Below are 26,459 nucleotides of genomic sequence, written 5' to 3' on the forward strand. Positions count from 1 at the left end.
TATCAGCAGTAGATGAGGAGAGGGCGCAGATGCAGACAGGGAGGTGGGAATTTGGCAACAAACTGTATGCGCACACGACAATACTGACGCCAGTTTGCTGACATGGGGTTGTAATGTATGTTAAAGCATTATAACTGTGTCGGCAATATCACTTTAAACATGATGCTTTATGATCACTTTTAAAGCAACGTAATTGAATTGCATTAACTAATCATATGATCGTGTCGGCATACCGACATCAGTATTGTCGTGTCCACATACTGTTTGACGTTAAGCTGTGTATATTCCTTGTGCACCACCTTCGTTCACTTCATCCATACTTGTTTTGTTTATATACATAGTGCCAAAACCAATTCCGGATCACCTAAAGAATAAGCCTCTGGCCTGAAACAGCCTTTAGAATGTAAGATCTCACGAGCAGGGCCCTCAACCCTCACGTTCTTTTTCCTTCTCTTACTTTAACCATCTTCGTCGGCACCAAATCCCGCAGTTTTCTGCCACCCCGATACTTATGTCAGCATCGTCTACTGCTGTAGCTGTGTTTGTTTACCCTGTACTTGTCCTATATAGGTGGTCATTCCGAGTTGATCGCTCGCTAGCAGTTTTTAGCAGCCATGCAAACGCTATGCCGCCGCCCACTAGGAGTGTATTTTAGCTTAGCAGAAGTGCGAACGAAAGGATCTCAGAGCGGCTACAAAACAATTTTGTGCAGTTTTAGAGTAGCTTTAAACCTACTCAGCGCTTGCAATCACTTCAGACCATTCAGTTCCTGATTTGACGTCACAAACACGCCCTGCGTTCGGCCAGCCACGCCTGCGTTTTTCCAAACACTCCCTGAAAATGGTCAGTTGACACCCAGAAATGCCCTCTTCCTGTCAATCACTCTGCGGCTGCCTGTGCGACTGAAAAGCATCGCTAGACCCTGTGTAAAACTACATCGTTCGTTGTCATAGTATGCCGCGCATGCGCATTGCACCGCATACGCATGCGCAGAAGTGCCGTTTTTTTGCCTCATCGCTGCACAGCGAACGAATGCCGCTAGCGAACAACTCGGAATGACCACCATTGTCTTCAACTGTTAGTCGCTATTTCCTGTTTCGATTATTCATTTATGTACTCTGTAATTGGGCGCTGCGGAACCCTTGTGGCGCCAAATAAAGGATAATAATAATCATCTATCAGGCCACATGATTACAGGACCGGTGCTATATGCCATAAATGTGAAATTAGGCAAAATACAATATTAGCGGCCAATAATGTGTATCATGTATCAAGGCCCAATAAGATCTTGATCCGATTCTGAGGAGCGGAGAAGTGAGCCAGTGGAGAAGTTGCCCATGGCAACCAATCAGAACTGAAGTAACATCTATAATTTGCATACTATAAAATGATACAGAGCTGCTGATTGGTTGATGGGGAAACTTCTCCACTGGCTCACTTCTACGCTCTTATCACTGCTTAGTAAATGTCCCTTTAGCTTCATACACCCCTAGAAACCTGTGCTATCTGGCTTGTACCCAATCAGGACATTGGGGGTCATTCCGAGTTGATCGCTCGCTAGCAGTTTTTATCAGCCGTGCAAACGAATAGTCGCCACCCACCGGGGAGTGTATTTTTGCTATGCAGGAGTGCGAACGCCTGTGCAGCCGAGCGCCTGCAAACACATTTTATGCAAAGCAAGACCAGCCCTGTAATTACTTATCCTGTGCGATGATTGCTGCGACGAGTGACATGGTAATGACGTCAGATACCTGCCCAGCAAACGCCCGCGTTTTTCTAAACACTCCCAGAAAACGGTCAGTTGACACCCATAAACGGCCTCTTTCTGTCAATCTCCTTGCGTTCGGCTGTGCGATTGGAATCGTTGCTAGAACCAGTGCAAAACCACAATGGACTTCGTACCCATACGACGCGCGTACGCATTGCGGTGCATACGCATGCGCAGATTAGCTGTTTTTTTAAATGATCGCTACGCAGCGAACAACGGCAGCTAGCGATCAACTCGGAATGACCCCCCTTATCTGCATTTCTACATATCATAGTTTTATTGTCGGCGGTTAAAACCTGTAAAGAAATAAAGTTTCTGTCCAAAAACATGAGAGCCCCGGAACGAGGGAGATATATAGCAGACATTAATGGCTTGTGATGTACAGCGAGATTTATCGCCCTCTTATGAATCCTTATTCTATAACAGCGGACATAAATATTGTTTAAAGCTTGCAAATGTAACAAGCACGGCGTATGAAATGCTCGGAGAGAGCTGTCGCTGGCAGACGGCGAGGTGGGAGCGCAAGAACGAAAGGAGAGGAATGGGCTTTTTCCCTTACTAATGAGAGAAGTGTTCCCAATAGTTCTCTATTTCTGGAATTGATCCTGCTCTTAAAAACTGGCTCTTTAACAGTTTGCTGAACGTTTTCCTTGGCCCATCAACTTACCAGCGGAGGACAGAACTATTTCCTTACAAGGGCCCTCATTCCGAGTTGATCGGTCGCAAGGCGATTTTAGCAGAGTTACACACGCTAAGCCGCCGCCTACTGGGAGTGAATCTTAGCTTCTTAAAATTGCGACCGATGTATTCGCAATATTGCGATTACTAACTACTTAGCAGTTTCAGAGTAGCTCCAGACTTACTCTGCCTGTGCGATCATTTCAGTGCTTGTCGTTCCTGGTTGACGTCACAAACACACCCAGCGTTCGCCCAGGCACTCCCACCGTTTCTCCGGCCACTCCTGCGTTTTTTCCGGAAACGGTAGCGTTTTCAGCCACACGCCCCTGAAACGCCGTGTTTCCGCCCAGTAACACCCATTTCCTGTCAATCACATTACGATCGCCGGAGCGAAGAAAAAGCCGTGAGTAAAAATACTTTCATCATAGTAAAGTTACTTGGCGCAGTCGCAGTGCGAACATTGCGCATGCGTACTAAGCGGATTTTCACTGCGATGCGATGAAAAATACCGAGCGAACAACTCGGAATGAGGGCCAATGTATCAATCCGGGATAGTGTTACTTCCTTAGAAAATGAATAATGAATGCTGTTCTTATAGAAGGTACCAGTCTTGTGCAGAAAGTGTGGGGAGTGATTGGTGATGGAAGCCATTAGGCAACCTAGGCTCCTGCCTACTGCCCAGTGGCCACCGAGTGGCCCAGGTTATGTTTTTGTGTTGTTTTTTATTTTTATTTTTACAAACGGAGTTAGGAATTGGGGCCCAAATCAGCCTTTTGCCTAGGGCCCCATGAAGTCTTAACCTGGAGCTTATGGGAGTATGTGATTCCAGTTCGCTGATTTTTTTAATTTTAATTTTTTTAACTTGAAGAACCGAGGTGCGTGGCTCATCACCCAGTGTCTGTGCCAAATGTGCTGGGGGCGTAGGTTCTTGGACCCTCTCCAAAAAGAAAAGGGCCCCGTTACTCCCCTACCCCTCAGGGCCAAATGACCTACTGAGGGAAAAAAGGGACGGTGGGTCCCCCCTTGCCAGTTCGCTGATACCCCAGGATCATTGTGGCTTCATGGAAGCTGCAATGAGTGCTCAGGCCAACAAGTCCTTCCGTGATGCTTTTTCTATGCTTCTGTGAACACTTAATGAGTTCCTTGCTGGAATCAAAGTGAAAACATGATCCAGGGAGCGGGGACAGTACAGAGTTCTACAATGCTGGGGCTGTCAGTACAAGCTGTGAAACCACAGGGAGTCAGAACAGAGAAATATGTGCAGCTGGGGAGGAGCCAGGGCCTCTACAAGGGCTGTCGTCCATCACGTATAAGCCGCAGGAGAAACTGAGGCTCTGCACTGAGCATCTGTTGCCCCTTCAATATGGTTAATGTGCAGATTAGCCAGATGGCTATTGCTCTATATCAGGCCTGGCCAACCTGTGGCTCTCCAGCTGCTGTGACACTACACATCCCAGCATGCCCTGCCACAGTTTTAGCGTTCCCTCATAGCAAAACTGTGGCAAGGTATGTTGGGACTTGTAGTTTCACAACAGCTGGAGAGCCACAGGTTGGCCATGCCTGCTCTATATGATGAAAGCCTCAACCTGCCTTAGACCACCTGTGGCTCTCCAAGAAGTGTCCAAGAAAACTCCGCAAGTCAATGACTTGCTGGAACGTAAGGGCTAGAGCCACGATACGGAGGGCCCACTAACTTTCATAAGCAGGTCGCACATCACTCTTAATAATTTAAAGCAAGACATTCAGGCAGGGGTGTATCTAGGGGTCCAAGCGCCCCTGGCAAAGTAATGGGATGGCGCCCCCCCCTACACACATTTGAAATGAGGTGTGAGTATTGGAAATGGGTCATGGTCTTGTGGGGGAAGGGCGTGGACACAATAGTACTTCCAATTCAAATTATGCCACACAGTAGTGCCCCTTATTCACATTACACCGCTCAGTAGTGTCTCGTATTCAAGTTACACCATCCCTCCCCCTAACCCTAATCCACTTTTCCCACAGTCTGACTTTAACCCGCCCCCCCCCACCCCCCCCCAAAAAAAAAGCCTCTTCAGTGGTGCCTAACCCTAACCCACCCTTCCTAATCTCCCTCCCTGCAGCCTAACCCTAACCCTCGCAGCCTAACCCTCCCATGCAGCTTGCCAGTGGAGACTTTGGCACCAACTCGATCCGGATTTTGGCATTCTGCATCGCTATCTATGGGGGTCATTCCGAGTTGTTCGCTCGGTAAATTTCTTCGCATCGCAGCGATTTTCCGCTTAGTGCGCATGCGCAATGTCCGCACTGCGACTGCGCCAAGTAAATTTGTTATGCAGTTAGGTTTTTTACTCACGGCATTACGAGGTTTTTTCTTCGTTCTGGTGATCGTAATGTGATTGACAGAAAGTGGGTGTTTCTGGGCGGAAACTGGCCGTTTTATGAGTGTGTGTGAAAAAAACGCTACCGTTTCTGGGAAAAACGCGGGAGTGGCTGGAGAAACGGAGGAGTGTCTGGGCGAACGCTGGGTGTGTTTGTGACGTCAAACCAGGAACGACAAACACTGAACTGATCGCAGATGCCGAGTAAGTCTCGAGTTACTCAGAAACTGCACAGAGATGTCTTATCGCAATATTGCGAATCTTTCGTTCGCAATTTTAAGAAGCTAAGATTCACTCCCAGTAGGCGGCGGCTTAGCGTGTGCAAAGCAGCTTGCGAGCGAACAACTCGGAATGACCTCCTATGTTGGGATGCCAGCATCAGCATTCTGAGCAGTTTCGGGATGCTGGCGTCAGCTTTCCGACCGCCGGGATGCCAAACGCTGGCATCTTGACCGCATCCCGAATGAAATGCTAATGAGCTGCTGTCAGATGAGCCACAAATGGACCCAGCCATTAACCAAACACCATTAGTTGGATGGTAGAAGTGCTTCCTGTTAGAAAAAACATCAGGGTGCCATCACTTCCAAGATAAAATGATCAATTATACAATTAACTGATATACATTGAACCTGGCCTTGAAATAGGTAAGATTTGTATTTTCCTTATTACACTCAATATGTTAAAGTTTTCGCTTACTTACTACTTACTTACATCTAACATGCATGAAAATCATGTAGTTTTCCAGGTACTACAGTCCCTTCTCCCAAACACTGACACTATTTTATTATCTTCAGCAACAAATAGATCTATAGGGGTGTGGTTCATCAAATCGACAGTATCTAGGTCGACAATGTTTAGGTCGACCACTATAGGTCGACAGTCACTAGGTCAACATGGATGGAAGGTCGACAGGGTTTATAGGTCGACATGTGCTAGGTCGACAGGTCTAAAGGTCGACATGAGTTTTTTTGTTTTTTTTGGTGTCGTTTTCTTCGTAGAGTGACCGGGATCCCAAATTAGTGCACCGCGTCCCCTCGCATGGCTCGCTTCGCTCGCCATGCTTTGGGCATGGTGCCTTCGCTCCGCTACCGCTTCGCTCGGCACACTTTACCTTTCCAATCGTAGTCCACGTGGATCGTTAAGTATGAAAAAATTCAAAAAAAGAAAAAAAAAATTGAAAAACTCATGTCGACCTTTAGACCTGTCGACCTAGCACATGTCGACCTAGAAACCCTGTCGACCTTCCATCCATGTCGACCTAGTTACAGTCGACCTACAGTGGTCCACCTAATCATTGTCGACCTAGATACTGTCGATCTTCAGACCGGATCCCGATCTATAGCACTGTGCTATATAACAATTACTGTGTACCTGGTGACAGTCTGTTACTGCCGGCGCGGCGCCGGTGTCCGTCAGCACGGCACTGCACTAGTGATCAGACTAGTGTCCGGTAGCACCGCACTTGTAATCAGACTCACAATAAACTACAGTTCCCAGCAGCCCTTGCTGCCGGAAGATCCCAGCAACAAGGGCTGCTGGGAGCTGTCGTTTATTTTGAGTCTGGTTACAAGTGCGGTGCTGCCGGACACCGGCGCCGCTCCAGCAGTAACAGACTCTCACCAGGTACAGTCTGACAGTACTGCTTTTCTACCCTTTGGCCGCGGGTGGCACAGCCAGGCGGCGCCCCCTCCTTGCCTGACGCCCCTGGCGAGTGCCATCCTGGCCAATGTGTAGATACACCCCTGCATTCAGGGGTCTATTCTTGAAGCAGTGAAAAGAGCGGAGAAGTGAGCCAGTGGAGAAGTTGCCCATGGTAACCAATCAGCTGCTCTGCATAATTTTACAGTATGCAACTTACAAATGTTACTTCAATGCTGATTGGTTGCCATGGGCAACTTCTCCACTGGCTCACTTCTCCCCACTTTTCACTGCTTCATGAATAGACCCCTCAATCACAGAAAGCAACGTCTATGTTTAAAAACGTATCAGAAGGCATTTTACATAAGTTTAATAACACAAACCTAACAATGTCCGTATGTCCGTTTAAGGAGCCCGGACTAAACGTTCCTGAGGTGCAAAGGATTCTGGGGGTTCTAATCTTGCACCCTTCGGGAAGGCATAGTCAGAATGCATAGTGACCAGCAAGCATTATAAAGAACTCATATAAAGGTGTTTGTGGCCTGCAATATGTGGCTTAATAAAGTGCATTCAATTCATTTTCTGCTTGGAGAACCCTCTTCCATTACCTTTTTTTACATTTGCAATTATATTATAAAAGGGGAAATCTTTTCATTGTCATTATTTTCTGTTCTGAACTTACAGTATTTCATATCATTTAAATCTGACTGGTTGACAAATGCCCTAATATTGGGGCTAATTTAGGTTGGATGGCAAATCGCGGAAATTTTACAATCGCCCCGCGGGCGCATGCGCCCGCACTTTTTGCGGGCGGTCCGTAGAAAATGTGATCGCCTCTGCCTGTCAATCAGGCAGAGGCGGTCGCGGGGCGGGCAGGGGGACGGCAATGCTCTGTTTCCGGGGCGGAGATGGAAAGTTGCGGGGTTGGTGCGGCGTGAACGGGGGCATGTTGGGGGTGTGATCACGGCGACTGTGTGATGTCACACGCAGCCTCCGTGATCAAGAACATGGCGGAGGGACTCCTGCGGTCACAGCTAGGCGGCGCCGGCAGGAGCCATCCTTAGTTTCTGCTAACAAGCAGAAATTGCGATGCATTCGCAGTTTCTGCTTGTTGAACTGGGGGAGGCGACGGTCAGCACGCTGCGCGGCCTTGCCCAGTGATGGGCGGCCCCCAGCATGCGATCCAAAGGATTGCGCTAATTAGCAGAATTTGCAATCCTTACTGAATTAGGCCCATTATACAGAATATTAGGACTGAAGACATAATGCTTTAATTGTTTGAGACAATTTAGTACATGGCAAATTATATATAGTTACATCATAAGTCCCAACTGACCCGATTATGGCAGGACAGTCTTCATTTGGCAGCTCTGTCCCACCTTCCCTTCTTCCCAGCTGGGACTGCTGCTGGAGAGATAAGTCTCAGTCACCGCTGCAATGCAAGGGACCTATCCAACAAAGAGCAGTGAACGGGTGCTACTCACACCTGCCATGGTGTGTGCGCCATTCACAGGGAAGGGAACCGGGTGGGCTAGAGCATCAGAAGCCCCCTAACCACACTCCTGCAACGTGACCACGCCCCCTTTCATTCGAGCAGCCAACCGCTACAGTACTTGGCTTTAATTTTGAGGCCGGCCATGATACTTGTGTCTGCGCGGGCCCTCCCTCATACTGGTACACTAAGTGACTGTTGGCCTAACTGGCCCAGTGTTTGCGGTAGGGAAATTAGACTGGAAGTTCCGCTGGATGTCTCTGCTGAATAGCCTACGTCCCAGCTGTGCTGACTGCAGCATATTTTCCAGATTGAGAAATGTGAAGGAAATTGTTTCCAGGGCGGAGATGGAGCGTTGCGGGGGAGGTGCGGCGCGAACGGGGTCATGTTGCCCCTGCTCTCCACGGTGTCAATTCAAGAAGGTTTTTGCTGGGGTATTGGGCAGCCTAATGCTAGAGATGGCCAACGGACATTAGTGGTTTGCCAGTGATGTTCAATAGTTTTGGAACCATCGGACCTCCACCATCGATGACAGAGAGGTACAGTTATTGTTTATTTTTTCTTGTTTCGGGGGTCATGGCACATATTTTCACCCCATTCCTTCCTGGATTGGCTTTCCACAAGCAGTGATATTCATCAATAGTGCAAACCATTGATAGTTTTCTGTCAAATGGCTTATTGCCATCAATGGAAATACAGATGGCATCATCGATTGCAAACCATTTGATAACCATCCCTATCAAGTGCTTCAGAAACGCCAGACACACCCTGAGGATGTGACCACAGGTATTAAGAAGTGGCCCCTAAAAAGCTGTGCCCAAGTCCCCTTTAGAAATATTATTTGTTGGGAAGAATGGAATGTTTTGCCACTATATTAATCAGAAATTATATATATATATATATATATATATATATATATATGGAGGTAGGGGAGAAGAACAAGCGCCATATGGTGTAGTAATTCAGATAAATCGGAAAATTGTGGACACGTAATTGTATTGTAAGTACCGGATAAATTCTTGGAATCAGGCCTATCTGTCTCTCTTTTTCCTCAGTGGCTGTTCCCCACCTTTAGGGAGCTCAGCTTTAAAGCTTACACAGAGCTGTGTGTGACACGAGGAACTGGCCAGTATATTGACATTCGGGGACCCCTTCTTTGGAAGGAATTTTCGAACGTTGGATAAGCGCACTGATCTATAAAACTCTTTCCACATATATATATATATATATATATATATATATCTATATCCCACAAGCTTACATGTTTTTAGTTTGAAACCCTCAAAAGCGTACAAAATGTAATAAATATAGGGGTCCATTTACTAATCCTTGGATAGAGATAAAGTGGACGGAGATAAAGTACCAACCAATCAGTGTCTAACTGCCATGTCAAATGCTGGGTTTAAAAAATGTCAGTTAGAAGCTGATTGGTTGATACTTTGGGAGACATTTACTAAGCAGTGATAAGAGCGGAGAAGTGAGCCAGTGGAGAAGTTGCCCATGGCAACCAATCAGCACTGAAGTAACTTCTATAATTTGCATACTATAACATTATACAGAGCTGCTGATTGGTTGATGGGGCAACTTCTCCAATAGCTCACTTCTCCGCTCTTATCACTGCTTAGTAAATGTCACCCCCCTTTTTTTTTAATCTCTGTTCACTTTATCTCCATCCAGGGCTTAGTAAATAGACCCCATAGCCACAATATAACTAGAATGCCCTTAGTAAATTCCTAAGGAACACATTCCATTCTCCCTGAAGTATTAATAAGGAGGCACCCCTGAGATCTCCCACCTCGGCTGCTACTCTCTTGGACAGGAGACACATTTCTCATCCCACTGTCCAAATAATTCATGGCCCTATAAGTAGAAGAATTGGCCTTAAGGCTCAGCTGATCAAAGACGCATAGTTATCATCCCTCTCCTGCAGGACGTGGGAGACCTGCCGTCAGCCTCCAAAAATATTTCCTAGACACAAATGATGGGAAGAAGTAAGAAGAACCCATTTATAGATACCCTGGGTAAACAGGGATATATCTATGTATCTGGCATTGAATAATAAATATCTGCAGCAGATACATTTCTCTACACCCCATAATTTCAGCTCTTTGTGTATTCTGCTCGCAGACGACGTTCCCGGGAGGGCGGAATGCAACTCTGTGATTCAGAATAATGACGGACAAATGCTGATGAACGCACAGCGCAGTCAGTGACTGTAACGATGTATACTCAGTCCTCTAACTCCCACCTCACCGTCTACCATAACTCACCCCTTTCCTGTCACATAGGAGGGCAACAGTTACATTATTACCACAATTTACCCTATTCATTTTTTTATTTTTTATTTTTTTTATATATTTTTTTTTGTCTTTAATCTTTCTTAATATATATAGACTTTGTTGCAATATTTGGTAATTTATTAAGGAATTACCAGCGAAGATCCCCTCCGCTGTCTGCCTAAATCCAATTCCATTGAGGTGCACTGGTCCCATATACACAATCGGAATCATATATCAGAGTGCAAAAAATTTGCCCCCATTTTTTTTTTTTTACTTGAATGCGCCTGATTTTATGTGACGCACAAGCAATCACCAGCAGGGGCGAAATGCAGCATGTTGGGAGGAGCTGGGGGGACTGGAGATGCTCCTATGTGAATTGGGGATGGGTGGGACATTCACGTTCTCCACTTTAAACCCACGCCCCAACAATAGATTTTGTTTTGCAGGATTAGACAGTGAAGTGACAGTAGGTCGGACGTCTACATTTTCCGCGCAAAAGTGACAACTTTTCTTTTGTTTACAGATACAGTAAAAACAAACAAAATATTGGTACATACCTGTGTATGTGGGAAGGGGATAAATAGGTGCATTTGCGCAGAATGAAATTTGTTGCAGTTGTCTATTTTTTTCCAGTGTATATAACAACCTCTAACGAATGCCTGCCTGCACTGCGGGTAAGCCTGCCTGCTTGCACTGCGGGTAAGCCTGCCTGCCTGCACTGCGGGTAAGCCTGCCTGCCTGCACTGCGGGTAAGCCTGCCTGCCTGCACTGTGGGTAAGTCTGCCTGCCTGCACTGCGGGTAAGCCTGCCTGCCTGCCTGCACTGTGGGTAAGCCTGCCTGCCTGCACTGCGGGTAAGAGATGTGTCGCATTGATGATGCCTTTATTTAATGTTGCAGATAATTTCTGTGACTGTGCCACAGTAATGGTGAGGGAAAATAAATGAAGATTACAACACTGCTCAATGGGGTTAATTCAGACCTGATCGCTGCTGAATCAGGTCTGAACTGTGCATGATCAGGTCTGAACTGTGCATGAGCGGGACAGCCGACGGGCAGAGGCAGTCGCAGGTGTGCCCGGACCGTTGGTGACGTCACACGCAGCTGCTGCGACACGGGAAGCGTCGAGTAGCTCCGTGCCAGTGCGCAGGAGCTGTGCTGGGTGGGAGCTACTCTTCAAGTACAAAAGCATCGACGCTGTGCGATGCTTTTGTACATGTGTGACATGCGGGGAAGACTAGCCCTGTGCTGGGCGTCCCCCCGGATATCAGGGAAGCTGATTGTAGATGTGCTACAGGCAGTAGCGGATCTTGCCACGGGCAAGCAGGACTTTTGCCCGGGGCGCCGCCCTTCCGGAGGGCGCCGGCGCCATCCGGAGGGTGCCGCACCATGGCAAGATCCGCTGCTGCTGTGCCGTGTGCCCCCCGCTGCCGCTGTCCCCCGCCGTGAAGGGAACTAGACGCGTAGCGTCTAGTTTCCCTTCGTGGAGAAAACCTTTACTGTGCGGTGCGCGATGACGTCATCGCGCACCGCACAGCAAAGGTCCTCTCCACGAAGGGAACTAGACACGAAGCGTCTAGTTTCCCTTCGTGGAGAGGACCTTTGCTGTGCGGTGCGCGATGACGTCACCGCGCACCGCACATCATTTCACGCCCCCTGTATGAAGCCACGCCCCCATCGCCCGCCCGGGGCGCTCAAAACCCTCGAGCCGTCCCTGGCTACAGGTCTGAATCACCCCCAACGTACATACAGTGCATTAAAGTACTACTGTGTAGGGCACTCAACTGAAAGTTTACATCGTGAAAAGTTATACTGAGCTTAGGGTATATGTATATACTTAAGATCTGTGCAATGATGAGAAAGAATTTACTGCTTGTGGCATAAATACATCAAATCTGCAGACAAATAAGGGCACTGGCCTTTATCCATGCTTGTAAGTAAAGCAAAGAAAGCGAGTAAGTTTGTGTCTGGAACAAACTATACTGCCATGCAAGGGGAGGAAATACATTTATATTGTTTCTGTGCAGGGTAAATATTGGCTGCTTTTGCATGTAGCCCATAAATGTCAGACAGCTTTATTTTACACTGCAATTTAGATTTCAGTTTGAACTAGAGATGAGCGGGTTCGGTTTTACTCGGATTTACCCGAATCTCCTTATTGGCTATCGGACGTCAAGTGTTTTGGATAGCCAATAAGAAAAATCCAGAAAATAAGAAATGGCGATACTTCTGACGTAAAGAACAGAGTAAATCCGAACCCGCTCATCTCTAGTTTGAACACACCCCACCCAAATCAGATGGGCCTTACATACTGGGTGATAATTCTCAAAGACATGAACGATCTCGATCATTAATGAACTAGATACCGTTCATATCTTTCAGTGTGGAGGCACCATCGATAAACGATGGAGGCCCCGCGCTCATTCATCGCTGGTGCCCCGTCGGCTGTGCATGCAGGCCAATATGGACGATCTCGTCCATATTTGCCTGCACTTCTATGGAGCCGTGTGACGGGGGGAGTTAAGAAACTTCACTCCCCCCGTCACTGCCTCCCCGCCGCCGGGTCGCCCGTCGGCCGTATCCGCCGTCGGGCAGCTCGGCGGCGGATCGTTAAATGTGTAGGGCCCTTAACTCTCTCTGTACATGTTACAAGCACCATAGCATGGCAGCCACCAATTCCCCCGCCACCCAATCCCCCTGACCAGCGCCCCAAGCGCAGGGCGGAGGGTGGTACCATTAGGAGGATGCCCCCACGCCTCCTTGACCAGTTCTGTGGGAGCCGCAGGAGTCGGGACACAGTGGAGGGCACAAAGCGGCTGTCCAGCGGGAAGGAAGGATTCCACCTCCAAGCCAAGCCTTTCCATCCGCTGTAGCCGCACCTCCCGCATTACCCTCATTACGGCGCTGCATGTTACTGCTGCCCCACCTACTACCACCTCCTCCCTGCCCCCCCAAAAAAAACAAAGAACCCCCCCCCCCCCTCCCAGAAAACAGGAAAATAGAAATATCAGCAAATAGATAAGCACATTACACTGATAAAGGGGGAATTCAGTAGCAGGCGCTACTGAGATGCGATCGCATCTCCCCGCTCACCTCCGCAGGACCCGCTCTGCGCAAACATGGGTGTGGAGATGCGATCGCATCTCAGTTATGCGAACGCCTCTTCCTGATTGAATGAGGGCCAAAGTCTGCAATTTGTTCCATTTAAAAAGCACAAATGGATTATGCACCAGTAACCCTCAATTCCTCTACAATGTACTGTGTGGGGCTAAATATGTACTAAACAAACAGTCCATCACATCTGCTTCAATATGCTGCAGCATAAGAAATAATACAGAACGGACTGAGGACCCTTTGTATTAACAAATGCACTTTTGTCTGCAACATTTGGCAAACATCGGAGTAAAATGAAACTACAACTTAGTATACAAAGCCAGAAACGTCCCAACACACTAGAAACTCCGGGTTGGTATAATAACTCTGAACGTGTCAAGCAGAGACCTTGATGCATCTGCGGACAAACAACATGGGTGACATGCGGTAAGTGATGGTGGTGGTGAGGTCCGGAGGACCACAGCTGGGAGATGTTCTGCAAGACAGAGGGCCTCAATCCCTACCACACAGGATGGCGGTGTTCACCGACTGGATATGTGCTGGGCGTTGCTTGGCGGTGCCTGGGAGGCTGTCTGCCTGCAGCGTCAGCTCCTACACTGTACTGCATTGTTCATCTTGCCGGTTCTTTATATAGCGCACACATATTCCGCAGCGCTTTACAGAGAATATTTGCCCATATCAGTGGAGCTTACAATCTATATTCCCTACCACATGTACACACACACATTCACGCTAAGGTTCATTTTTTATTGGGAGCCAATTAACCTACCCGTATCTTTTTGGATTGTGGGAGGAAACTGGAGGACACCCACTCAAGCACGGGGAGAATATACAAACTCCAAACAGTTTGGGCCATGTTGGGAGTCGAACCCATGACCTCAGTGCTGTGAGGTAGTAATGCTAACCATTACACCATCCGTGCTGCATGTGGCATCACTACAGGGGTGCAGGAGGTGCGGGCCGCTCCCAGGATTGGTTCGGGGATAAATGGTCGACCTAGTTAACAGTCACTAGGTCAACCACTATTGGTCGACACTGACATGGTAGATATAGGAAAATGGTCGACACAATAAAATGGTCACCACAGGACAGGTCGGCACATGAAAAGGTCGACATGGCTGTTTTTTTTATAGATTTTTAACTTTTTCATAATTTACCATCCACGTGGACTACAATTTTGAATTGTAACCTTGCCCGCAGCTCGCGAGCCAAACAAGGGGACGCGGTACACTAATTAGGGTTCCTGGTCATGTTACCGAAAAAACAACACCAAAAACAGTTTAAAAATCCATGTCAACCTTTTCATATGTCGATAGGGTTACCGCCTAATCCCTGTAATTCTGGACACATTAGTTACACAGGTTCTGTTGCTGATTAAAACCAGGTGAAATGGAGTCTTGAAGTCACCCAGCCACAGAACCTGTGTAATTAATATGTGTCCAGTATTAAAGGGACGAGGTGGTAACCCTATATGTCGACCTGTTGTGTCGACCATTTTCACGTGTTGACTATTTTCCCATGTCGACCATGTCAATGTCAACCAATAGTGGTTAACCTGATGACTGTCGACCTTAACTAGGTCGACCATTTATCCCAGAACCACACCCGGAAGCAGCCGGCACCTCCCGCACCCCCGTAGTGATGCCATTGCATAGCGCAGGTGCAATTTTCCATGGTGCGACTGCTGGTGGCACATAAAGCGGTATTACAGTTTCTGTAGCCGCTCATAGTGGGCACCTCAATTCGTGCACAGGCGCACGTCTGTAAACCAGGGGAAGAGCTGATACTAGTATTATTAGCTAAAGCAGCCACAGCAGGCTCAGGCCCACAACAGGTTAATCTGAGGGTGTAATAACATCAACAATTGTCACCGATATTAAATACAACAGATTGCAAAACACAGGAAACATTATTCATCTTCCTGTAAATATCCCAGCCGTAATCTAATACAGCACATTTTATTTACCCAATCCCAGTCTTAATTTCTTCCAAAATCTGTGTCCTGTTAAGAAAATGTTTTTGTTTCTCCGAAGGCTCAGTGCATGCGTTACGTTTCTGTATACAGTATATGTTATTTGAATTATGAGGGTGAATTATGATGTGTTTTGTGTGAGTTGGCAAAATATCAGCGGCAGGGAAAAATCTCCGACCGACTTTAGCGATATCAAAAACATTCCCAAATTTATGAAGACTGACTTCACTGTGATTGGGTGATTACGGCCGCTTCAGTCCATTTTGTGTTCTAATGGTCAATGAGAATTTAGATCATGAGAAAAACGTTACTAGGTTGGTGCAGTGGTTAGCATTGCTACATCACAGCCACTGAGGTCTTGGGTTCAATCCCCCCTCCCCCCCCCCCCCCGGACCTATCTGTGTGTAGTTTGTATGTTCTGATGTGTTTGCATGGGCCTTTAACGGGTACTCCAGTTTCCTCCCACAATTCAAAAACAATCTGAATTGTGCGTGAGTGTGCACATGTGATATGTATGAAAATAGGGACAGATTTACTAAGCATTGGAGAGAGGTAAAGTACCAGCCAATCAGCTCCTAACTGCCATTTTTCAAACACAGCCTATAACATGACAGTTTGGAGCTGATTGGCTGGTACTATATCTCTCTCCACTTTATAACTCTCTAAGGCTTTAGATTGTAAACTCCTCCGAGGTAGGCACTGATGTAGATGTTCTCCGTAAAGTGCTGCACCCAGTGGTTCCGAGCGATTGTTGGGGAGGCCCGGCAGGGGCCAGTGTCCGTGCTCCCACCCCTCGCTTCTGTGTGCTGGGTCAGAGATGACGCGATTAACTGAGAACTTCATCACCACGGCTCTGCCCCCAGCTACTCACTGATTTCACTGATTACGGGGGTCATTCCGAGTTGATAGTAGCTGTGCTAAATTTAGCACAGCTACGATTAGGCACTCAGATATGCAGGGGAATCGCCCAGCCCCGCATGTCAATGCCGCCCCCCCGCAGAAAAACCATAGCATCGCACAGCGGCGATGCTTTTGTTATTTGAGGAGTAACTCCCCGCCACGGGCCCCCCCCCCCCAAACGGTCCGGTCACGCCTGCGTTGGCCGGACCGCGCCCCCTAAACGGCGGCTTGACGCCGCCATCCAGCTCTCTCCCGCCCAGCGACCGCCTCTTCCTGGCAAACAGGCAGAGGCGATCGCTACGGAACAACAGCCTTCGACCGTCCAGCATGCGCAGGTCCGACCCGATCGCTGCGCTGCAATAAACTGCAGCGAGCGATCGGGTCGGAATTACCCCCTATAAGCAATGACATCAGAACTCAGTGTTTATACCCTTTACAAGAGGGTTTACCTCTACCAGCAGGACTTGCAGTGGTATAATGACGTAAAGTATTATACAAGACGTGTTTTCTTGAGCGGAGCGGCTGGAATTGTATTTGTAGCGAGAGGGCTGTGAGAGGCTGGGAATGAAAACTTCGATAGTCAGGAGAGTAAATTAGGAAACAGCGCAGAACTTTACTAGGTGAGATGAAACGTAAAAACCAGAATTACACATAACACAAATGTCAGACACAATATTAAGTTACCAATTAACGGATTTATGTGTGAAAGGAAAATACAAATCCTGGTTTATTGGCTGCTTAGAAGAAGTGACAGAAAGAACATTACTCGGTTTACATGGATTCCAAGGATGCAATTCACTCAAAGGGGGACATGTACTAAGAAGTGATAAAAGTGGATGAGCGAGCCAGTGAAGAAGTTGCCCATGGCAACCAATCAGCTGCTCTGTATACTTCTATAGTATGCAAATTATAAATGTTATGTAAAGGCTGATTGGTTGCCATGGGCAACCTCTCCACTGGCTCACTTCTCCACTTTTATCATTACTTAGTACATGTCCCCCCTAAGTCTTCAAGACCTAAACTCACCCCATTAAAGATGGAATGCGGGGATATACCCATAACTCTCCGCACACCCTAATAGGTTTGGTTGGGGAACCACTGGTTCCACCAGAACTCTTACCATGGTCTAAAAACGTAGAATGTGCCCCACCTGTCCCTTACCATCGGACTGTGCAGAGAGAGAGTTTGAGGGCTCTATTCATGAAGCAGTGAAAAGCGTGGAGAAAAAGACCAGTGGAGAAGTTGCCCATGACAACCAATCAGCTTTGAAGGAAGCCTTTATCAAGTACATTCTATAAAATGTAAGGGAGATGCTGATTGGTTGCCATGGGCAACTTCTGCACTGGTCTGTTTCTCCACTCTTTTCACTGCTTCATGAATAGACGCCTAAATGCTTTTTGTTCCTAGTCCTCACTTGACCCTTTACAACTCCAGCATACCCATTCCTGGAAACAATTTCTTACAGGAACGTGTTGCGGTCATGATGAGCCTCAGTATCTCATTTGCACTGTCTGGATGGCGTTACCATAGATGTAAACCTTTCAGGACTTGCTGCCCACCAGGCCCTCTGCTACACCAACGCCATTAGGTCATAATGGTCCGATCTGTACTCAGCGAGTAGTGGCACCGATCTACCTTCCATTAGCGCCATCTCTATGGATTGAATTTAGGCAAAACTAGCCTAATCCTAACCCTCCCCCTAGTGCCTAACCCTCCCCTCCTGCAGCCTAATCCTAACCTTCCCCCTAGTACATAACCCTCCCCTCCTGCAGCCTAATCCTAACCCTCCCCCTAGTGCCTAACCCTCACCTCCTGCAGCCTAATCCTAACCCTCCCCCTAGTACATAACCCTCCCCTCCTGCAGCCTAATCCTAACCCTCCCCCTAGTGCCTAACCCTTCACCGCCGCAGCCTGATCCTAACCCTCCCCTCCTGCAGCCTAATCCTAACCCTCCCCCTAGTGCCTAACCTTCCCCTTCTGCAGCCTAATCCTAACCCTCCCCCTAGTGCCTAACCCTCCCCTCCCGCAGCCTAATCCTAATCCTCCCCCTAGTGCCTAACCCTCCCCTCCTGCAGCCTAATCCTAACCCTCCCCCTAGTGCCTAACCCTCCCCTCCTGCAGCCTAATCCTAACCTTTCCCCCTAGTGCCTAACCCTCCCCTCCTGCAGCCTAATCCTAACCCTCCCCCTAGTGCCAATCTCTCCCCTCCTGCAGCCTAATCCTAACCTTCCCCCTAGTGCCTAACCCTCCCCTCCTGCAGCCTAATCCTAACCCTTTCCCTAGTGCCTAACCCTCCCCTCCTGCAGCCTAATCCTAACCCTCCCCCTATTACATAACCCTCCCCTCCTGCAGCCTAATCCTAACCCTCCCCCTAGTGCCTAACCCTTCCCCGCCGCAGCCTGATCCTAACCCTCCCCTCCTGCAGCCTAATCCTAACCCTCCCCCTAGTGCCTAACCTTCCCCTTCTGCAGCCTAATCCTAACCCTCCCCCTAGTGCCTAACCCTCCCCTCCCGCAGCCTAATCCTAACCCTCCCCCTAGTGCCTAACCCTCCCCTCCTGCAGCCTAATCCTAACCCTCCCCCTAGTGCCTAACCCTCCCCTCCTGCAGCCTAATCCTAACCTTTCCCCCTAGTGCCTAACCCTCCCCTCCTGCAGCCTAATCCTAACCCTCCCCCTAGTGCCAATCTCTCCCCTCCTGCAGCCTAATCCTAACCTTCCCCCTAGTGCCTAACCCTCCCCTCCTGCAGCCTAATCCTAACCCTTTCCCTAGTGCCTAACCCTCCCCTCCTGCAGCCTAATCCTAACCCTCCCCCTAGTGCCTAACCCTCCCCTCCTGCAGCCTAATCCTAACCTTCCCCCTAGTGCCTAACCTTCCCCTCCTGCAGCCTAATCCTAATCCTAACCTTCCCCCTAGTGCCTAACCCTCCCCTCCTGCAGCCTAATCCTAACCCTCCCCTAGTGCCTAACCCTCCTCTCTTGTAGCCTAATCCTAACCCTCCCCTAGTGCCTAACCCTCCCCTCCTGCAGCCTAATCCTAACCCTCCTCCTAGTGCCTAACCCTCCCCTCCTGCAGCCTAATCCTAACCCTCCCCCTAGTGCCTAACACTCCCCTCCTGCAGCCTAATCCTAACCCTCCCCCTAGTGCCTAACCCTCCCCTCCTGCAGCCTAATCCTAACCTTCACCCTAGTGCCTAACCCTCCCCTCCTGCAGCCTGATCCTAACCCTCCCCCTAGTGCCTAACCCTCCCCTCCCGCAGCCTAATCCTAAATCTCCCCCTAGTACATAACCCTCCCCTCCTGCAGCCTAATCCTATCCCTCCCCCTAGTGCCTAACCCTCCCCTCCTGCAGCCTAATCCTAACCCTCCCCCTAGTGCCTAACCCTCCCCTCCTGCAGTCTAATCCTAACCCTCCCCCTAGTGCCTAACCCTTCCCTCCTGCAGCCTAATCCTAACCTTCCCCCTAGTGCCTAACCCTCCCCTCCTGCAGCCTTTTCCTACCCTTTTCCCCTAGTGCCTAACCCTCCCCTCCTGCAGCCTAATCCTAACCCTCCCCCTAGTGCCTAACCCTCCCCTCCTGCAGCCTAATCCTAACCCTCCCCCTATCCCCCTAGTGCCTAACCCTCCCCTCCTGCAGCCTTTTCCTACCCTTTCCCCCTAGTGCCTAACTCTCCCCTCCTGTAGCCTAATCCTAACCCTCCCCCTAGTGCCTAACCCTCCCCTTCTGCAGCCTAATCCTAACCCTCCCCCTAGTGCCTAACCCTCCCCTCCTGCAGCCTAATCCTAACCCTCCCCCTAGTGCCTAACCCTCCCCTCCTGCAGCCTAATCCTGACCCTCCCCCTAGTGCCTAACCCTCCCCTCCTGCAGCCTAATCCTAACCCTCCCCCTAGTGCCTAACCCTCCCCTCCTGCAGCCTTTTCCTACCCTTTCCCCCTAGTGCCTAACCCTCCCCTCCTGCAGCCTTTTCCTACCCTTTCCCCCAGTGCCTAACCCTCCCCCCTGTAGCCTAATCCTAACCCTCCCCCTAGTGCCTAACCCTCCCCTCCTGCAGCCTAATCGTAACCCTCCCCCTAGTGCCTAACCCTCCCCTCCTGCAGCCTAATCCTAACCCTCCCCCTAGTCCCTAACCCTCCCCTCCTGCAGCCTAATCCTAACCCTCCCCCTAGTGCCTAACCCTCCCCTCCTGCAGTGCAGCCTAATCCTAACCCTCCCCCTAGTGCCTAACCCTCCCCTCCTGCAGCCTAATCCTAACCCTCCCCTAGTGCCTAACCCTCCCCTCCTGCAGCCTAATCCTAACCCTCCCCCTAGTGCCTAACCCTCCCCTCCTGCAGCCTAATCCTAACCTTCCCCCTAGTGCCTAACCCTCCCCTCCTGCAGCCTAATCCTAATTCTCCCCCTAGTGCCTAACACTCCCCTCCTGCAGCCTAATCCTAACCCTCCCCCTAGTGCCTAACCCTCCCCTCCTGCAGCCTAATCCTAACCCTCCCCCTAGTGCCTAACCCTCCCCTCCTGCAGCCTAATCCTAACCCTCCCCCTAGTGCCTAACCCTCCCCTCCCGCAGCCTAATCCTAACCCTCCCCCTAGTGCCTAACCCTCCCCTCCTGCAGCCTAATCCTAACCCTCCCCCTAGTGCCTAACCCTCCCCTCCTGCAGCCTAGTCCTAACCTTTCCCCCTAGTGCCTAACCCTCCCCTCCTGCAGGCTAATCCTAACCTTCACCCTAGTGCCTAACCCTCCCCTCCTGCAGCCTGATCCTAATCCTCCCCTAGTGCCTAACCTTCCCCTCCTGCAGCCTAATCCTAATCCTAACCTTCCCCCTAGTGCCTAACCCTCCCCTCCTGCAGCCTAATCCTAACCCTCCCCCTAGTGCCTAACCCTCCCCTCCCACAGCCTAATCCTAACCCTCCCCCTAGTGCCTAACCCTCCCCTCCTGCAGCCTGATCCTAACCCTCCCCCTAGTGCCTAACCCTCCCCTCCTGCAGCCTAATCCTAACCCTCCCCCTAGTGCCTAACCCTCCCCTCCCGCAGCCTAATCCTAACTCTCCCCCTAGTGCCTAACCCTCCCCTCCTGCAGCCTAATCCTAACCCTCCCCCTAGTGCCTAACCCTTCCCTCCCGCAGCCTAATCCTAACCCTCGCCCTAGTGCCTAACCCTCCCCTCCTGCAGCCTAATCCTAACCCTCCCCCTAGTGCCTAACCCTCCCCTCCTGCAGCCTAATCCTAACCCTCCCCCTAGTGCCTAACCCTCCCCTCCCGCAGCCTAATCCTAACTCTCCCCCTAGTGCCTAACCCTCCCCTCCTGCAGCCTAATCCTAACCCTCCCCCTAGTGCCTAACCCTCCCCTCCTGCAGCCTAATCCTAACCCTCCCCCTAGTGCCTAACCCTCCCCTCCCGCAGCCTAATCCTAACCCTCCCCCTAGTGCCTAACCCTCCCCTCCTGCAGCCTAATCCTAACCTTCCCCCTAGTGCCTAACCCTCCCCTCCTGCAGCCTAATCCTAACCCTTCCCCTAGTGCCTAACCCTCCCCTCCTGCAGCCTAATCCTAACCCTCCCCCTAGTACATAACCTTCCCCTCCTGCAGCCTAATCCTAACCTTCCCCCTAGTGCCTAACCCTCCCCTCCTGCAGCCTAATCCTAAACTTCCCCCTAGTGCCTAACCCTCCCCTCCTGCAGCCTAATCCTAACCTTCCCCCTAGTGCCTAACCCTCCCCTCCTGCAGCCTAATCCTAACCCTCCCCCTAGAGCCTAACCCTCCCCTCCTGCAGCCTAATCCTAACCCTCCCCCTACTGCCTAACCCTCCCCTCCTGCAGCCTAATCCTAACCCTCCCCCTACTGCCTAACCCTCCCCTCCTGCAGCCTAATCCTAACCCTCCCCCTAGTGCCTAACCCTCCCCTCCTGCAGCCTAATCCTAACCTTCCCCCTAGTGCCTAACCCTCCCCTCCTGCAGCCTAATCCTAACCCTCCCCCTAGTGCCTAACCCTCCCCTCCTGCAGCCTAATCCTAACCCTCCCCCTAGTGCCTAACCCTCCCCTCCTGCAGCCTAATCCTAACCTTCACTCTAGTGCCTAACCCTCCCCTCCTGCAGCCTAATCCTAACCTTCCCCCTAGTGCCTAACCCTCCCCTCCTGCAGCCTAATCCTAACCCTCCCCCTAGTGCCTAACCCTCCCCTGCTGCAGCCTAATCCTAACCCTCCCCCTAGTGCCTAACCCTCCCCTCCCGCAGCCTAATCCTAACCCTCCCCCTAGTGCCTAACCCTCCCCTCCTGCAGCCTATTCCTAACCCTCCCCCTAGTGCCTAACCCTCCCCTCCCGCAGCCTAATCCTAACTCTCCCCCTAGTGCCTAACCCTCCCCTCCTGCAGCCTAATCCTAACCCTCCCCCTAGTGCCTAACCCTCCCCTCCCGCAGCCTAATCCTAACCCTCGCCCTAGTGCCTAACCCTCCCCTCCCGCAGCCTAATCCTAACCCTCCCCCTAGTGCCTAACCCTCCCCTCCTGCAGCCTAATCCTAACCCTCCCCCTAGTGCCTAACCCTCCCCTCCTGCAGCCTAATCCTAACCTTCCCCCTAGTGCCTAACCCTCCCCTCCTGCAGCCTAATCCTAACCCTCCCCCTAGTGCCTAACCCTCCCCTCCTGCAGCCTAATCCTAACCCTCCCCCTAGTGCCTAACCCTCCCCTCCTGCAGCCTAATCCTAACCCTTCCCCTAGTGCCTAACCCTCCCCTCCTGCAGCCTAATCCTAACCCTCCCCCTAGTACATAACCTTCCCCTCCTGCAGCCTAATCCTAACCTTCCCCCTAGTGCCTAACCCTCCCCTCCTGCAGCCTAATCCTAAACTTCCCCCTAGTGCCTAACCCTCCCCTCCTGCAGCCTAATCCTAACCTTCCCCCTAGTGCCTAACCCTCCCCTCCTGCAGCCTAATCCTAACCCTCCCCCTAGAGCCTAACCCTCCCCTCCTGCAGCCTAATCCTAACCCTCCCCCTACTGCCTAACCCTCCCCTCCTGCAGCCTAATCCTAACCCTCCCCCTACTGCCTAACCCTCCCCTCCTGCAGCCTAATCCTAACCCTCCCCCTAGTGCCTAACCCTCCCCTCCTGCAGCCTAATCCTAACCTTCCCCCTAGTGCCTAACCCTCCCCTCCTGCAGCCTAATCCTAACCCTCCCCCTAGTGCCTAACCCTCCCCTCCTGCAGCCTAATCCTAACCCTCCCCCTAGTGCCTAACCCTCCCCTCCTGCAGCCTAATCCTAACCTTCACTCTAGTGCCTAACCCTCCCCTCCTGCAGCCTAATCCTAACCTTCCCCCTAGTGCCTAACCCTCCCCTCCTGCAGCCTAATCCTAACCCTCCCCCTAGTGCCTAACCCTCCCCTGCTGCAGCCTAATCCTAACCCTCCCCCTAGTGCCTAACCCTCCCCTCCCGCAGCCTAATCCTAACCCTCCCCCTAGTGCCTAACCCTCCCCTCCTGCAGCCTAATCCTAACCCTCCCCCTAGTGCCTAACCCTCCCCTCCCGCAGCCTAATCCTAACTCTCCCCCTAGTGCCTAACCCTCCCCTCCTGCAGCCTAATCCTAACCCTCCCCCTAGTGCCTAACCCTCCCCTCCCGCAGCCTAATCCTAACCCTCGCCCTAGTGCCTAACCCTCCCCTCCCGCAGCCTAATCCTAACCCTCCCCCTAGTGCCTAACCCTCCCCTCCTGCAGCCTAATCCTAACCCTCCCCCAAGTGCCTAACCCTCCCCTCCCGCAGCCTAATCCTAACTCTCCCCCTAGTGCCTAACCCTCCCCTCCTGCAGCCTAATCCTAACCCTCCCTAGTGCCTAACCCTCCCCTCCTGCAGCCTAATCCTAACCTTCCCCCTAGTGCCTAACCCTCCCCTCCTGCAGCCTAATCCTAACCTTCACCCTAGTACATAACCTTCCCCTCCTGCAGCCTAATCCTAACCTTCCCCCTAGTGCCTAACCTTCCCCTCCTGCAGCCTAATCCTAACCCTCCCCCTAGTGCCTAACCCTCCCCTCCCGCAGCCTAATCCTAACTCTCCCCCTAGTGCCTAACCCTCCCCTCCTGCAGCCTAATCCTAACCCTCCCCCTAGTGCCTAACCCTCCCCTCCTGCAGCCTAATCCTAACCTTCCCCCTAGTGCCTAACCCTCCCCTCCTGCAGCCTAATCCTAACCTTCCCCCTAGTGCCTAACCCTCCCCTCCTGCAGCCTAATCCTAACCTTCCCCCTAGTGCCTAACCCTCCCCTCCTGCAGCCTAATCCTAACCTTCCCCCTAGTGCCTAACCTTCCCCTCCTGCAGCCTAATCCTAATCCTCCCCTAGTGCCTAACCCTCCCCTCCTGCAGCCTAATCCTAACCCTCCCCCTAGAGCCTAACCCTCCCCTCCTGCAGCCTAATCCTAACCCTCCCCCTACTGCCTAACCCTCCCCTCCTGCAGCCTAATCCTAACCCTCCCCCTACTGCCTAACCCTCCCCTCCTGCAGCCTAATCCTAACCCTCCCCCTAGTGCCTAACCCTCCCCTCCTGCAGCCTAATCCTAACCTTCCCCCTAGTGCCTAACCCTCCCCTCCTGCAGCCTAATCCTAACCCTCCCCCTAGTGCCTAACCCTCCCCTCCCGCAGCCTAATCCTAACCCTCCCCCTACTGCCTAACCCTCCCCTCCTGCAGCCTAATCCTAACCCTCCCCCTACTGCCTAACCCTCCCCTCCTGCAGCCTAATCCTAACCCTCCCCCTAGTGCCTAACCCTCCCCTCCCGCAGCCTAATCCTAACCCTCCCCCTAGTGCCTAACCCTCCCCTCCTGCAGCCTAATCCTAACCCTCCCCTTAGTGCCTAACCCTCCCCTCCTGCAGCCTAATCCTAATGGTGACATTCTGTAGCATGTCAACATTTCACAAATGTCAGCAATGTGAACATATCGACATTCTGAAGATGGCGACCGCGTTCCGACCCCCACCGGCGATATGCATGCACAAAGAGACCCAGATAATGCAGCAAGTCTCTGCCTACCGCTGCTAGCCGGTGTATTCGGGAAACGCAGCATTACTCCGCTGCCACAGCTATTTTATGTTGTTGTTATTAAATAGGCCAGAAAAATAAATGTGATCGTGGCGATATAAAATCAGCACTTGCAGACCTACTTGATACATAGCGCTTCTTCGCTGTTGGCGCTCTGTGCCCGTATGACACCAGCCTGAGAGCTGGGGTAAGTATGAGCTATAGGACCCCATGTGCAGATGTGGCCTGCTAGACGGAACCTCTGTTATTTCATCTCTCGCAGGCAGAGAGGCAGCTCTGGAAGGGCGCTGGGAATTGTGTATAATTTATCCCCCGCTAGGATGAATATGAGAAGTTTAGGAGCCTGAGAATTCCTGACACGCATGTGGAAACAAACGTTTTCCATTATCTGCCAGTCAGCGTATACATGATGAAACAAACACAGGCCCTTTATCTGTCTGACACCATTAGGTTGAATGAGGTTACCCCCCCCCCCCCCACCCCCCCACCTTCTTTTTCTGTCTATTATTTTGTTTAATAAATGTTCATAATTGGGAATTATTGCAAAACTGTAATGACGCAGCTTAAGATAGGGAGCAGCTGGATTTTCAGCCGTAAGACCATCTGGGTCATCTTATGAGCTGAAATGATAACAAAAATATTAAGGGGAGGTTAAATGATCCACGGCGTGGTATTTACTTAGCGCAGCATGTGGACACTCAGAAGAAAAGGTGTTTAATATCTCAGGGGCGCTGGCAGCGCCCTCTCACAGATTTCACAATCCAACTTCGGTTTTAATACATGTATATCTCCGGGAGCGTAGCGGATGGTAATATTTATTCTATAAAAGCACTTAGGGAAAGAATTACTTATGCTATCTTATTGTTCTGTTTAGTGTGAACACTCTCTGCGGAGCAAGGAGGAGGAAAAAAAGAGCACACAGGCAAGGGGAGAACATACAAACTCCACACAGTAAGACTCTGGTCGGTGTTGCACCCAAGGCCTCAGGGGTGTAAGGCAGAAATGCTGCCCGACATATTCATAGCATCGCTATTAAGCATTACAACTGTGTCTTATTCTAAGAAATGATGGATGTTTGGCGTCTTATAACTAAACCAAGCGCACTTACATGTATGGCGTGTTTCTCCCTCCCAAAGGTGTGACTTGGTAATGAGTCTAGATACACAAACATTTCCACCAACCCTGTCTTAATTAGTCAGGCTGCTAGGACTGGAGGAAAGCAGTTCCCGCAGCAGCTGATTGGACGGCCGAGGGTC

The 26,459-nt window shown here is 50.7% G+C and overlaps 1 protein-coding gene and 1 long non-coding RNA gene across 3 annotated transcripts in view; one reads left to right on the forward strand and one right to left on the reverse strand.

Annotated features, from left to right (window-relative positions):
- Window positions 1-26,316, forward strand: part of LOC134957357 (uncharacterized) — a 177,557-nt gene extending 151,241 nt beyond the window's left edge. Inside the window, exon 4 of the long non-coding RNA XR_010186569.1 lies at window positions 26,078-26,316. This is a non-coding gene — a long non-coding RNA (uncharacterized LOC134957357). The remainder of the gene's footprint in view (window positions 1-26,077) is intronic.
- The window catches only part of ROR1 (receptor tyrosine kinase like orphan receptor 1), a 418,323-nt gene that overhangs the window by 132,646 nt on the left and 259,218 nt on the right, over window positions 1-26,459 (reverse strand). The window lies entirely within an intron of this gene.

The sequence above is a fragment of the Pseudophryne corroboree genome, chromosome 9, assembly GCF_028390025.1.
Source record: "Pseudophryne corroboree isolate aPseCor3 chromosome 9, aPseCor3.hap2, whole genome shotgun sequence".
Lineage (NCBI taxonomy): Eukaryota > Metazoa > Chordata > Amphibia > Anura > Myobatrachidae > Pseudophryne > Pseudophryne corroboree.